General features: G+C 41.4%; 1 protein-coding gene across 2 annotated transcripts in view; it reads right to left on the bottom strand.

Annotated features, from left to right (window-relative positions):
* RORA (RAR related orphan receptor A) overlaps positions 1 to 15,357 on the bottom strand; it is a 763,877-nt gene that overhangs the window by 103,630 nt on the left and 644,890 nt on the right. The window lies entirely within an intron of this gene.

Consider the following 15,357-nt stretch of genomic DNA (forward strand, 5'->3'; position numbering starts at 1 on the left):
GAGGCAATAGCCCTCAGTTATGCTGGCACCATCATGCAAATGTGGTTCTTGATTTCCCTTGTGCGCTCCCTGGTGTTCAACAATCCCTGAAAGAAGGAGGGGTGACACCCACCTATGCTGTGGGTAGGCAGGTAGGTCCCGGGTATAGTTTTCTTTTCCGTGGACTATTGGGAAAGGATGGAGTATGATCAAGCTGCATGCTGATGGAGATGATCCTCCATCCTCGATTCAAATGCCTCTAGATGCACAACTCTGAAAATTTGCACGATTACCTTAAAATAGTATCCTGCTTTAAAAATAATGCTTTGAAAATAACCAAATCCATTAGCTGTAGCCTGCCTGTCAGACATCTGACTGCAAGGAAAAAGTCTTACATCACTAGTAATCCATGTTTATTTCCAGACCATTTCAATTGAAATCAGTAATGGGGAATGACATATAACGTGGCATGTGCTCCTGCAATTACAAGCAGTGAATCATTCATTCCATAGCTATGTCCCCAGTAGAAAGAGAATCTCATAATACTTATTTGAAATATTTACACTTTTATTCAACAAAGACATTTCCAGGATAATGTAATACTGACCTTGCCCTTTAGAAATGTATTTCACACGCATCATGCAACTAATGAGCAAGAGAATTTCAGATATTAAGTCCTAACCTTCCTGTGTGGCTAGATGCTATTTGTAATACATGCCTCTATTAAATGTCTTCAGCTTTTAACCCAGGGTATATTACTGTTCTTTATATTAACACTAAGCTCTCATAAAATTCTGAAAGTAGAAATGAGAGGCTGTGTGTGTATTTTTAAATAACTACCTGAAAAAGTCCCCAGCCACTAAATCAACCAAGAATGAAAAGATCTCTATCTCCCTTCAATAATACAAAATTGGAGCCCTAAATGACACATTTCCTTATAAACTTTTACCCACTGTATATTAAAATACAGTAACTGAGCAATATATTACAATGTTAAAATACAGTGGATAGAGGGAAACTTTTTTGTATTTAATTAAAGTAATAATTATGTTCTTTTAAAATCAGTGTTCTGAAAAAAATAGAAAAATAATATTGTTTACATGAAAGTTATTGAACAGGCCGGCGCCACGGCTCACTAGGCTAATCCTCCGCCTTGCGGCGCCGGCACACCAGGTTCTAGTCCCGGTCGGGGCGTTGGATTCTGTCCCGGTTGCCCCTCTTCCAGGCCAGCTCTCTGCTGTGGCCAGGGAGTGCAGTGGAGGATGGCCCAAGTACTTGGGCCCTGCACCCCATGGGAGACCAGGATAAGTACCTGGCTCCTGCCATCGGATCAGCGCGGTGCGCCGGCCGCAGCGCGCCGGCCATGGCGGCCATTGGAGGGTGAGCCAACAGCAAAGGAAGACCTTTCTCTCTGTCTCTCTCTCTCACTGTCCACTCTACCTGTCAAAAAAAAAAAAAAAAAGTCATTGAACAGAATGGGAATGTTTTACCATGAATGGGAATATGTTATGTATTAGTTCTTCACTCAGATGCTTCCTTTGGCTAAAACCGAGAGCACAGAGCATACTTAGAAACACATGCCAGTCATCTCTAAGTCTCTAGTGTCCCTATATGCTGAGTCTCACATTAGCTCTGGCACTTAGCAAGGAAATGGAGAGACACTTCTGATGCCAGGTTGTTCCAAAAATGCCATTGAGAACAGCCTCGTGCATTTTGTAGGCATCTAGACTGGTGTATGATGAGCCAGTTGGTGTCAATCTTCCCACTTGCAGAGATTCAGCAAAGAAATGATGCTTGACTTTTTCAGAGTACATTCGGTTGTGCACCAGACACAGGGTCTGATCTCATGGTCGCCCAACCCACCTTGAATCACACATACAGTGCTATTGGGAAGAACAAAAAAAATAAATGACTGGTAAATTTACCCCAAGTCTGCAAGTGGCTCCCAGGAAAAAGATGATTTCCAAGTTTGCTGATGCAGGTGGGAGAGCATTTTTATTCTGTCTCACTCAGGCCCTGTATCTCTCTCTCCAGTGTGTGGCAGCTTGCTAATTCAATTAATTTCTTTCTAGCTGAACAAGAAAGGGATCAGGGAAAGGTTAATGTGGTCCTAAGCAGTTTGTTTCAGCTGAATCCTAAGCTACCTCTGCACTGTGATCTTTTGGAGTTGGGAAATCCTGGGTGACCAGAGTCAGGAGACCAGATTTCTCATAGACCAAACAAGACCAGATCCAAAGAGATCTAAGCAAAACAACGTGGGAAACTATGGAGAAACCACAAACCCATCTACCACAGGTCACAACCTTGCTTGATCTAGAGTTCAGAGGGAGGCTGTGTCTCATAAATATTTCTGAACAGAATAATACAAGTGAGACCCAGAGAGCAAAGGTGAGAGAAAGAGCCCCTCTTTATGAGTTTTAAGTGGGAGGGGATGGACAGATTAAAATGTCTGTCTTATTCATGATTCTAAAACAAAGATGTAGATTTAAATATGCATGTATGTGTCCATATGTATAGTCCATGAAGTGTGCTGACATAAAGTATTTTGGTGGCAAGAGAAATGTTCAATTTTACATACACACACACACATTCTCATAAACAACTGCACTTACCGAGTCTACATTATGTGCCTAGCCCCGTGCTGGGGGATCATACCAGACCAAGACATAAGCCCCGATCTTGAGAAGCTTGCTAACTGGCTTTTATTCTGAAAACTCCATAGAACCAAGTTCACTGAGTGAGGCAGGACACTCTGGAAGGAATGAAGCCAGAATCTGGCTGTCCACGGGAAAGATGTTTGCATAGCACTGTACCTCTCACAGTTGATACCCCAGCTGCAAATTACGAGTGTGGTGACTAGGGTAATGGGATGTCAGAGGTGAAAGATTTGGTTGGACGGAAGCCAGGGTGCAGGGATCCTGGGATTTCTGGAAACATACATTTCATACGTCTATTAGGAAATTTAGAGAACTGGCATATGTTTTGTAACCATCACAATGGGGAAGAAGGTAAAGTTCATGGACAAACAGAACTAAGCAGCTTCCACAGAGTAGGCAGGGAGCAGGTGTCTCCCTACGCACAAACCTGCCAAGGCAGCAAGGAAAGAGATGCAAACCAGAGGCCAGAGAGCTCTCCACGCCTTTCTGTTCACATGGGGTGTCACCACCCTGCTTTTGCAGCTAGTAGTAGCTCAGGTCACTCAGGAAATACTTTTCTTTTTAGTTACAGGAATACAGGAATTACAAGTGAGTTCAGGGCCTGAGATCTAGAGATCTAAGTTTCACCCTTGTCTCTGGCTTTTGATTTCACCTCCTCAGGAATGAGGCCCCTCCCCTGTAGAAAGAGGGAACAGACCCCAAGGCCCCCTCGAACTCAGATGTCCCATGACGTGTTTAGGGGGAGTTTCCACCCAATTTTCACGAACACTCTCATCCCTTTCTCTCTGCTGGGCTATGCATGCTTACTCTTCCAGGCAGCCTTCTTGGTTTCACTGGCCTCTATGGTATGGTAGGAAGAACTTTGGCATCAGAAAAAAATTAGGCTTCAAACTAACCTTCATCCCACTCACCAGCTGAGTGATCTTGAGCAAACCTTGGTTTCATCATATGTGAAATAAGGATACCAGAGCCTTGTAGGGCCACTAGGAAGGTAAATTAAATGAACATAAAGAACAGAGAGATGATCTCTTTTTGATTATTTATTTAATTCACTTGAGGGGCAGAGAAAGGGGAAGGGATGGGGGGAGAGAAAAGAGCACTTCCACTTCTTGGTTTACTCCCAAATGCCTGTCATCAGCCCCTGGCTGAGGCCAAAGTCAGGAGCTGGGAACCCATTTTGAATCTCCCATGTGAGTTGCAGGGACCCAATCACCTACTTTGTGTGTGTGGGGGGGGTGAAGTGTACCAGGGTGCACATTGGCGAGAAGTTGGTATCCAGAGCAGAGCTGGGACTCAAACTCAGGCAGTCTGATATGAAATGTCAGCTTCCCAAGAGGGGTCTTAACGACTGCCCCAAACACCTGCCCCAGACCTATCACCGCTTCAGTAGGTCTCAGTGGTAGAAACGCCATCATACCCACCATCGGCCCCTGCAATTTTATCTACACAGAATCTATGCCTGGTGTGGAATATTGACCCTTAATAAAGAGTTGTTGAAATGGCTGTTAGGATGCAATTTTGCTAAGCTTTATACAATTTTGAAATGGTGCGTACTTGTACAACAAGTATTTATTAGCCACTTGCTAACTGTTGTTGATACAAAGAGAGGAATAAGATAATTCCCTTTGGACTAAGAGATTTCACGAGTTGGTAGGCTTTTATGCCTTATTTTCTAAAAGAGAACAAGCTTCTATCCAATGAGCAATGACTACACATCTTCGATGGACACGACACTGTGTGAAGACACAGGGAAGAAGGGAAATGATCAAGATGTAGGCTGTTCTTCAAGGATCTTGCAATCTCGTAGGAAAATGAATGCAATGCTTATCATGCAAGGCAGAATGAGTGACACAGACTGTGTTGCAGAAACAAAGTGTGACATAAGTCAAGAATAAGAGAGGTTACTTGATGCAGGGGTCAACTTAAGCTTTAGGAAAAGGTGGACTTCATGGAGGAGGCCCCATCTGGGAAGAGACCCTTGAAGGTCAACTCAAATCTTAAAGGAAAGAAACAAGAAGGGCCTCTTGGAAGAGGGCAGCACACAGGCCAAAGCACAGAGACAGGAAACACATTTCTCAATTAAGGAACAGGTAGGAGTGAGGTTTTATAGTAGCACAAAATACCAATGGACAATGAAGGGAGAAAGCCCCAAACATTGGTTTACCTAGCTCTTCTGTGGTCCCTCGAAGCACTTCGTACAGAGCTCTTCAAATTATACCTATTCAGAGAACGACTTTTGAAAAAATAATTGAGGGCAGTCGAAAGGAATTATGCTTGAGAAAATAAATCTCTTTGCAGCTTGCCTGCTTCATAGTCTTACTGTAAGGATTAATAGTTGGTTTGATAGTCATAAAGTTAAATTACACTTAATAAAACACATAGAGCAAAAGAGTTCCACATCACAGCACACTGAGGAAGAATAAAACTGGAAATGGGTGTTATTTCATCACAGTGAAAAAGCTAAGCAGAGCATTTTAGGATGAACAAGATAAATTGAGTGTTATTTGATTTTTGTATCTCATTCATTTCAGTTCTGAAAATCATTGGAGACAGCGCTATTAATATAGACGCTTCATCTATAGGCCACATTACATTTGTAAAAGAAATGATCTTAAAATATATTTTCAAATAATGGAGACAAAATAAGCAGTTACAGATGGCTCTCCCCATCTTTGTCATGCGTGATCAAGGACCCCAGGGTAACATGGACTTTGCTGGGAAACCCAGATCTCTCGGCGAGGAGCAGTCTGGGAGCAAATGCTTGCATTATTTTGCTTTTACAGAGAAAAATATGTTCCTGTGCAGTCAAGCAAAGTAATCAATTATTCTGCATTATGAAATACTCATTTTATAACTATTGACATTTCAGACAGTTGTGCCACATGTCAATAGTGGTTCTGATGCTCACATTTGAGCTCCAGCTTATGGGATAGGATTCATCCGCCCTGACAGGGTCTGGTCAGAAGCCTGCTCTCTGCTCTCAGAAGGACATCTATTATTTATGTCCAGGCCTGCACTCTGCAAGTGTGTTGTGAGCACCACAACAAGAACAGGCTTGAGTATGTATTTTTGTCTTAACAGGGAATCTTAGATCCTTCTAAATATTTCAGATCCACGTTAAATAATCACCACTTTTGAATCAAAAGCAATTCCTCCATTTTGTAAGACAGAGATAGGCTAAGTTAGGCAGTCCATTCAGAAGCTCCAAAATTCACCTTTGATTTTTAGTGTCCAGTTAAACCTTGTGACTCCAAAGATAATTTTATGAAATCAAAATGGTTTTAGAACAGTTGAGACTGCTGCTGTTGCTGCTACTGCCTTGCCTACTGGCGGACCACTCCCTTGAAATTCTTCTGGGGCAGGCATTTATGTTACGCTGTTTTGTCATTTAAAAAAAAAAAAGATTTATTTTACTGAGAGACAGAGAGGGAAACAGATCTTCCGTCCATTGCCACAATGGCCAGGATGGGGCCAGACTGAAGCCAGGAGCTCAGAACTTTATCCAGGTCTCCCATGTGGGTGCAGGGGCCCAAGCACTTGGAACATTTTCTGCTGCTTTCCCAGATGCATTAGCAGGGAGCTGGATCAGAAGAGGAACAGCAGGAGTTGAATCAGAGCTCAGATACAGGATGCTGGAGTTGCAGGCTGCGGCTTAACATGTTGTGCCACAATGTGGGGCCCTCTTTCTATCATTTCATTCTCTCAAACACATTCTGCATTTTTATTATTATTATTATTATTTTTACAGAGGAAGACATCAGGGCACAGAAATTAAATGATTCATTCAAGAGCGCAAGGCTAGTAACTGGCCAAGCCATAAGAAAAATCTCAGTAAAGTGTTCCACAATTTTTACTTTTAACCATTGTGCTACAACTCTCAACACTTTTACAATTTTTCCTTGAATTCAGCACTGCTCAGAATTTTAGAAAATGGCAAATGGTGAATAGGAATAGAAATTGCCACTCTAATAACATCTAGGCATGCATGCAAGAAATTCTTTTATCACTAGCTCCTGTAATTGAGCAGGGGTTAGCATGTGTCATTATGAATTACTACACAATTTAGTAAATTATTTAATTACAACTAATGAAGAAATATACTGTACATGGTTGTAATTATCCTGTTTGCAAACAATGTTGCCATTTGTACATTTAAGAGATACTTGTTATACTTTAACTCTTGAGGGGAGAGGGTTTTTTTTTTTTTTTTTTTGTATTTTAGAATACAAAATAACTCAAAATACTGGTAATGGAATGTTAGAAAAGACTGCAAAGAAAACAAAAGTTACAAAAGCTGAGTTGGCAAAGCAGTTAAGACTCCACATGGGACACTCATATCCCATACTGGGGTGCCTGGGTTTGAGACCTGGCTCTACTCTGGTTTCCAGATTCCTGCTAACATGTACCCTGGGAGGCAGCAGGTGAAGGTTCTAGTAGTTGGATCCTTGCCACCATGTAGGAGACCGGGCTCCCATAACTGACCTGGCTCAGCTCTGCATCTGGGGAGTGAAATAGCAGGTGGGACCTCTCTCCTCTCTCTCTCTCTCTCTCTCTCTCTCTCTGCCTTTCTAATATATAAAAAAAGAAGCCAGTGCTGACATTTCTAAAAGATTCCAAACAAAAGAACAAATATGCTAAAAATCTAAAAAATAACAATTTTATAGTTCATGATATTTAACAGAAAAAGCACAAGATAAAGATAGTTACTTTTCCAAATTTAGCACTGCTGCTCTTGTCATAGGTTTTTGCAACATATGTCACATAATATAGCATTGTGTGCACCAACTTTAATTGCCCAACAAATGGCTTTGATAGCATAATAATCTTAAGCAGAGCCATTTAATTTTCAATGCACTTTGAATAAATCATCATCTATACTTATTAAGTGACAGCAGTGATGCATGGTCTTGTTATTTGTACAGAAACAGAGCACACACAGCCTCGAGATGTTTTGACACCACGTCTTAAGTAAAATACAGATAAAGTAATTTTTAAGTGTCACAATACGAGTGAGCCAGACTGACTTGGTTGTGTAAACAATGGGACACCGTATTGAGAAGCTACTGCCATCCACTTCTGGACTTGCTGGAAGCCCAAAAGTCATCTCAGAAAGGCCACCCCATCCATTACTCCGAGGGTCAGGTACCTGTTATATGTTAGGATCCACGTTCATAAACCACAGTGTAACAGTGATTCAATTAACAACATCTTTGCTCCTTGGAATGCGACAGAGTTTACGTGGCAAACATTAACAAGGACAGATTAAGAAAAGGGACTATCTGCATGGGAAGACACTTATAAAGGTCGTATGGTGCATCTCTCCCCACTTCTAAGGACATGAGCAGCTAAACTGTCCACATTTGATAGTTGCCCATCATTAAACAGTTGCATATAAGCTAGATCAGTGATATTATCATATTTGCTCTGTTGTTTTGTTTTGTTTTTTTCTATTATCCCAAGGTCAAACTGCCATTTAACTGGGTAATTTAAATAAAAGTTTTGTCCTCTTATGAATAATGCATATATTACAATTACAGCATAGTTTGCAGATTTCAGCACTTGTCAAAAAAAAAAAAAAACATTAAGAAACTGTTTCCTGTCACCATGTTAGTCTTAGGCTTAACAAAACAAGAGAAAAGAAAACATGTTTTATATGTTCACAGCGATCGCTGTTCAAGTCATACAGTAAATTACTACCTAGTGTTTATTTTATACTAACAGTATTTTATCAACTAGAATTATAGTAAAACACATAGCGTGCTCTCTGTTTGAATGGTATTTTCTGATGTTACTGTGGCAAACTAAAGAACTGTACTTTCATTCATATCTTGTTTTTTTAATATTCAAATATAATTTACATATAGTAAAACTCACCCTTTTTAATGCAAAGTTCTTCAAGTTTTGACATAAGTATTTAACTGTTGGAACAACCAGGGCAAACAAGACAGAGATGGATCCCCTTTCTCCAATATTCCTCTGTGTCCCTGTGCCTAACCCATCCTTCCATCCCAAACCCTGACAATCAGAAATCTATTTATCATCCCTATAGCTTTACCTTTAAAATATTTTTTTCATAGAATAATACATTATGGAGACTTTTGTCTCTGCTCCTTTCCACTTAGCCTAATGGATCTGAAATTCACTGTTAAGCATATCAATGATTTGTTCCATTTCAGTGTTGAGTTTATTGCATTCTGTTTATTTATCCTCCATTTGAAGGACACTAGGGCTGTTTCCTATATTTTGACAATCACAAATAAAACTGCTCTGAATATTCACGTATAGGCTGGTGTGTGAACAACTATTTTTAATCTACATGGGTAAACAACTAGAAAGTGGATCATATCCCATGGATGTATACATTTAATTATAAGAAATGCCGAGTGGTTTCCAGAGTGGCTATGATATTTTGCCTTCCGATAAGCAACACAGGAGAGTTTTAGTTGCTCCATCCTCACTGGCATTGGTATTGTCAGATATTTATCTATCCATTGTCAATTCTGGTTATCTACAGTAGGTAAGTTCTAGAAAGTCACCAGGAACACTGAATTAGCAAATCTTTGCTCTAGAGGAAGTCCAAGGTTCCGTTCCTGCTAGCTTGTGCTCGTGGCATTTTGTCAAGTGATCAACATTCACCCTTGCTTTGTGTGTGCGTCTGTTTAAACACACCTTATTTAATATGTGTTGTTGATTGACAAGCAATAACAGAATGACTCATGGCTGAAGGAAGCTTATCTAACATATTGTGAGTTTTCCATAAAGCAAAAAGATTCAACTACACAAGACAGCTCTTCAGCAAGCACTATGCTTGGGGGTCAGTTTGAACAGTGACATCGCTAACAAAAAGCACAAAAATTAGAAACAGGTGGCAGTAGGTAGACTTTAATGTGGATGTCTTGCTTGCATGGCTCCTTGACCCATGTTGCCTGGGAATGTGTGCTGGGCTGCTCAGGGCACGTGTTTGCCTGAGAACGACAGCACAGGCACACTGACTTTGGGGTTACAGGCAGGTTTTAGTGAACATGCATAGTAGTAAATAAATAATAATTGCTAACTTATTTATGTAAAATTAATAATTTATGGCTGGTGCTGTGGTACAGTGGGTTACAATCCCAGCCTGCAGCGCCGGCATCCCATATGGGCACCGGTTCCAGTCCCGGCTGCTCCACTTCCGATCTAGCTCTCTGCTATGACCTGGGAAAGCAGTATAAGATGGCCCAAATTCTTGGGCCCTTGCACATATGTGGGAGACCTGGAAGAAGCTCCTGGCTTCTGGCTTTGGAGAAGCTCAGCTCTGGCCGTTACGGTCATTTGGAGAGTGAACCAACAGAATGGAAGACCTTTCTCTCTCTGGCTCTACCTCTCTCTGTAACTCTTTCAAATAAATAAAAAATAAATCCTATATTATTTACATCTAATAATGAGAATGGAAAATACCTGTCAATCTACTTATTTTGTCATTTCAAATGTCACTGCGTTCAGGAAGTCTTGGTCAAACCTCTAGAAGCATCAAGTGGACTTTGGGCTCTCATTGGCACCTGCTTCTTCGCTTTCTGGAAACCTGATTCTTCATCCTGTTTTTTTTGTTTTGTTTTGTTTTCTGTCATTTATAAACACTTCCGTCTTCTTCACTTGACTCTAGGAAACTCTAGGGTCAGGAAACAGATTTGCCTTATTTACCTTTCTGTCTTTTTTTTTGACAGGTAGAGTGGACAGTGAGAGAGAGAGACAGAGAGGAAGGTCTTCCTTTTGCCGTTGATTCACCCTCCAATGGCTGCCACTGCTGGCACGCTGCGGCCGGTGCACGGCGCTGATGCGAAGGCAGGAGCCAGGTACTTATCCTGGTCTCCCATGGGGTGCAGGGCCCAAGCACTTGGGCCATCCTCCACTGCACTCCCTGGCCACAGCAGAGAGCTGGCCTGGAAGAGGGGCAACCGGGACAGAATCCGGTGCCCCAATCGGGACAAGAACCCAGTGTGCCGGCGCCGCTAGGTGGAGGATTAGCCTATTGAGCCGCGGCGCCGGCCCAAGAACTTTTCACTTTAGAAGTGGGTTTTTGTTGCTCCATCAGCCTAGATATGCCCATGAGGATCCAGGGTTACATACACAGGCTATGAACACAGTATCCTAAGGACTGATGGTTTACTTACTTACTTTCAAAATTATTTTCTAAATGTTTAAAAGTCATTCTTCAATAACATAGTTAGAGTCTGTACTCTCTGGAAACAAGAATTTTTTTCTTTATCAAACACTATTTTTAAAAATCACAGAAATTTAATTAGGATGCCTATGATGAGTCTGCCTGAAACACTTTTTAGCAAAGATCTATTTGTCCCTTCAGATTTCAAGGCAGTAAAAATCAATAGTTTCTAGAAAACTATCTCAATCGTCTTGTTAATAACATAGGCTAACAAAATAATCTAAATGCTAAAATATGATGGAAAAGAAGTTGTGCAAACAATGCAATGGTGCTTTTGCTCAACATTTATACCAACAATTATCTTATAAAATAATGATGACAGGCCTGGCATTGTGGCACAGCAGGTTAAGCCACTGCCTGTGACACTGGCATCCCATATAAGCATGGGATCTAGTACCAGCTGCTCCACTTCCAATTCTGCTCCCTGCTAGAGTTCTTAGGAAAGGAGAAGATGGCTCAAGTGCGTGAGCCCCTGTCACCCACATGGGAGACCTGGATGCAGTTCCAGCCTCCTGGTTTTCGATTTGGGGAGTGAACCAGCAGATTGAAAATCTTTCTCTCTCTCTCTCTCTCTCTCTCTCTCTTTCTCTCTAACTCTGCCTTTAAAATAAATTAAATAAACCAGTGGATGGAGGATGTCTCACCCTCTCTAACTTTGCCTTTCAAATACATCAAATGAATCATACATAGACAGAAATATCATCCTTCCACTGGTTCTCTCCCCAGATGGCAGCCAAAAGCCAGGGCTGGGCCAGGCGAGAGCCAGGAGCCTGGAACTCTATCCAGGTCTCCCACATAGGTGGCAGGGGCCCAAGAACTTGGGCCATCTTTTGCTGCTTCCCCAGGTGCATTAGCAAGGAGGTGGATTGGAAGTGGGGCAGCCAGGATTCAAACCAGGGCCCATATGGGATGCCAGCATTGCAAGCGACAGCTTAATCAGCTATGCCACAACACCAGCCATTAAAAATAAAATAAATGATGATGACCAATGAGGATTAAGTTACACTAAGATTACTGGTCCTGAGTAGATGGAAAACATGAGGAATCATTGCCAAAACAAGCTAAGGGTAGAGAGGGAGAGATGTTATGTCTACATATTTGAATACAAAGCAGAACAGATAAATAAAATGACAGAGTCCATAATAACTATTTTATATGAAATATCATTGTTTCCTAACTTGCTTTTATATGAACTTCTCGGAAGATGACATTTTTGGAAACCTATCCATTCTCAAAGGGAACCTCACAACAGGTCTAAATGCGATCTGGGGTTTCAAACACCCTACGCTGATGGGCATACTCCAAGCGTTTTCCACAGAGGCGCATCACTTGCCATTATTTCCAGACTATTTTAAATGAGGCTGGACAGGGCTACTGAAAGACTTGTCAGCGACAGGAAAACATGATGACACTACTTCTCCAAATTTCTTCCCAGAACACGAAATATCTGGGATCGTTCTAACAGAACCAAGGCAAGTTTAAGACAGCAAGTCAGGCCGCAGTATAAAAGTTTTAGTTCTAAGTGGGGAACTCAGCCAGTGGACGGCAGCTGGGTTCCCACTCACAGTAACCTTCCAGCTCTGTTTCCTGAGATTGTGCCTGATATGCATCCGTGGTGGGCCCCAGCAGGCATTCAATGAACCCTGCTGTTGGGATGAATGAATGGAAGAGTTCCTAATTATGAGCCACAAATTCTTCCATTAGCAAAATTATCCCAAAGGAAAGCCACCATGTGTTTGGAATTCCTATCGAAGTTTAATTTTTCAGCTCCTTTACAATTGTTTTGATGGTTTATGCCCAACTTTGTCTTTCTTCATAGTTTTTAAAACTGAGATGTGAAAAGCACAGAAACGTTATAGGGCATGAGACACAAGTATAGATTCCTAGCAAGTTTCATTTGTATGTGGCTTGTGTATGGGAATTATTTTAAAATCTCAGTTAACAGTTTCTGGGGGTAGATAGTTCTGGCATTGCATGAGATGTTTGAAAATAGAAGTTAAAAAAATTCCTTATTCTTATGCACCAAAAATAGTCATTGTGACTAGCAGAGGGACCGACATGGTGGCGCAGTGGGGTGAGCCACTGCTTGTGATGCTGACATCCTACCCTGCAGCGACTTCTGGTTGCTCTGCTTCCAATCCAGCTCCCTACTAAGGCTCCTGGGAAAGCAGTGGGTGATGGTCCAAGTACCTGGGCCCCTGCCACCCATGGGGAGGCCCAGGTGGAGTCCCTGGATCCTGGCTGCAGCCTGGCCTAGAACCTGGATGTTGTGGTCATTTGGGAAGTGAACCAGTGGATGAAAAATCTCTCTCTCTCTCTCTCTCTCTCTCTCTCTCTCTCCTACCACCTCTGTCTCTCTGCCTTTCACATCCTTTAGACTAGCAGGAAGTGTACAGTTTCCACTACACTCACAGGTAAAGCAAGTGGTTATCTACAGTAATACTAAATCAGAAGCTTTATCAGAGGAGTGCAGATCATTGCCAGAACATTTTTCATAATTAGAGACCTCACTTGAAACCCTTAGGAACATGCAAGGAAACCAAAAGATAAAAGAGAAGAAAAAGAAAGCAGGAGAAGAGGATAGAAAACAAAGAAAGCTCAGCAAAGATGCTACCAAAATTCCAAGAGCCAAAGGTCACATGGGTACGTTCAAGAGCATACAGCAGGCACTCACTTGAAGCTGACTTCTTCTGCCATAAGACACAATTCTGAAAACCTTGGTATCTGGGTTTCAAGTATACAGAACACTTTTTTTTTTTTTTTTTTTAAGCACAGCAAAAAAGAATAGGGAGTTCTGCTCCTGGGAGCAAGTGAAACAATAAGTATCAGCGGAAGAGATAAAAGCGATAAAACATTAGACACATCAGGAGCTCAAAAAGTGTGTCAGCACCCGGCCATGTAGCTCAGGGACAAGCAACCACGCCTGCAGAGCCTCAGTCCCTGCTGTATCACAGCACAGTGTACACACCATCCTAATTAATGTTTACAATGACTTTGAGTCATTACGAAGAGATTAATCCATGAACTCTAAGAAGACAGGAACTTACATAACATATTTTGAAATCTCTGCACCCTCCCATAAAGGGAAATAATTTAGCCACTTAAAGAGATATAATGAGAAAATTAATTTATAATATTTATATATTATACTATTTACATGTAGCAGACACATTATTTATAACGCCTGTGAATACTGCATTGGTATACAGATCTCAAGTAGTTACCCAATGACTTAGGACCTTACAATCAGGCACTTGGTATGTCTAGTTCCAGCGAGCAGTGCTGTGAAAGCTTCCATAGTAGAATACCTGCTTTATACACATGCATTGCATTCAATTCTAATATTAGCCAAATATCAATAAAGTAAAAATTGTTCAAACACATTCCCTCCCTCTATTTAAAGCTAGAACATTTTTGTAAATGTTTACTTGAATGATGAGTGTCCAGGGCTAAGCTTTAAATATATATCATTATATTAAGATACTTGTTGCAGTTGCTATTTATGTAATACTGCTTAACCTGCTGCAATTCAGGAGACAGAGGGCTGGAAGTTCAAGTAGGTTTGATGGCAGAAAAAAAAGAAGAAAAACATAGGCACAACTTAGAACTGTTGCCATTCAGTGCAGGTGAAGAGACAGGTTTTGAAAAATACGCTTTATACATGCACATACATGATACCAAGACCTTCTTCACAGCTGCAACAATTCTTTCTCAAAACTGCTAGCCTGTTTCCAGGGCAGCCGCAAAACATCCACAAAAACGACTTAATTTTTGTCGGAGGCGTGGAAACTGTTGCCTCCCTACCTGCCAGGCCAGATCCACACTGCAGGCTCCTACAGAAACAGGAGCCCAAGGTCGTGAGATACATTTTCACAGCTCTTGCCTGGAGGGATGCACCGAGGGAACCCTCGGCTGAGAATGCCCAGGACCAGGAGCTCAGCTACTTTGGGATTCGGCTTCTTGGATTCCTGCAGTGTCCACTCTCCAGAACAGTGCTTTTTGTAGGAGGGGATGTGAAAAAGTTCATGGAAGATGGAATTAAAATGAAATTATTTGGCTGTGACAATATTTAAAATCTACACATTTTTAAAATATATATATATTTCCCATGAATTTCTAAAGCCCTCTTTATATGCATGGATTTCAGAACTACTTTGCACCAAAATTAACTAGTTTTTAAATTCTACTTTCCATGAACTTTTTGAAGTTTCCTCTTACGAAAATCACGACGGCCACTTCCAGTTACAATTATTATTATGTTGCTGTTGTTAACGATAATGCAGGTGAGAGGCTATGATTTGACACCTATAGATTCCCAGGAAGACAGCAGGCAGGAATCACATTCCCATGCCAGCATCAATGACTTTCAGACAGCCTTAGGGTACAGTGCAATCACACAGCTAGTGGTAGAGCAGAGGCTTGAACCTGAGTTTCTGACTCTCACATCAGTGCTTATGATGTTTTGTCACATGCTAAGCACTGAAACTGACTTCTTGTTCCTTAAGAAATTTATATTCTCAG

Source organism: Oryctolagus cuniculus, chromosome 12 (genome assembly GCF_964237555.1).
Source record: "Oryctolagus cuniculus chromosome 12, mOryCun1.1, whole genome shotgun sequence".
In the NCBI taxonomy this organism is placed as follows: Eukaryota; Metazoa; Chordata; class Mammalia; order Lagomorpha; family Leporidae; genus Oryctolagus; species Oryctolagus cuniculus.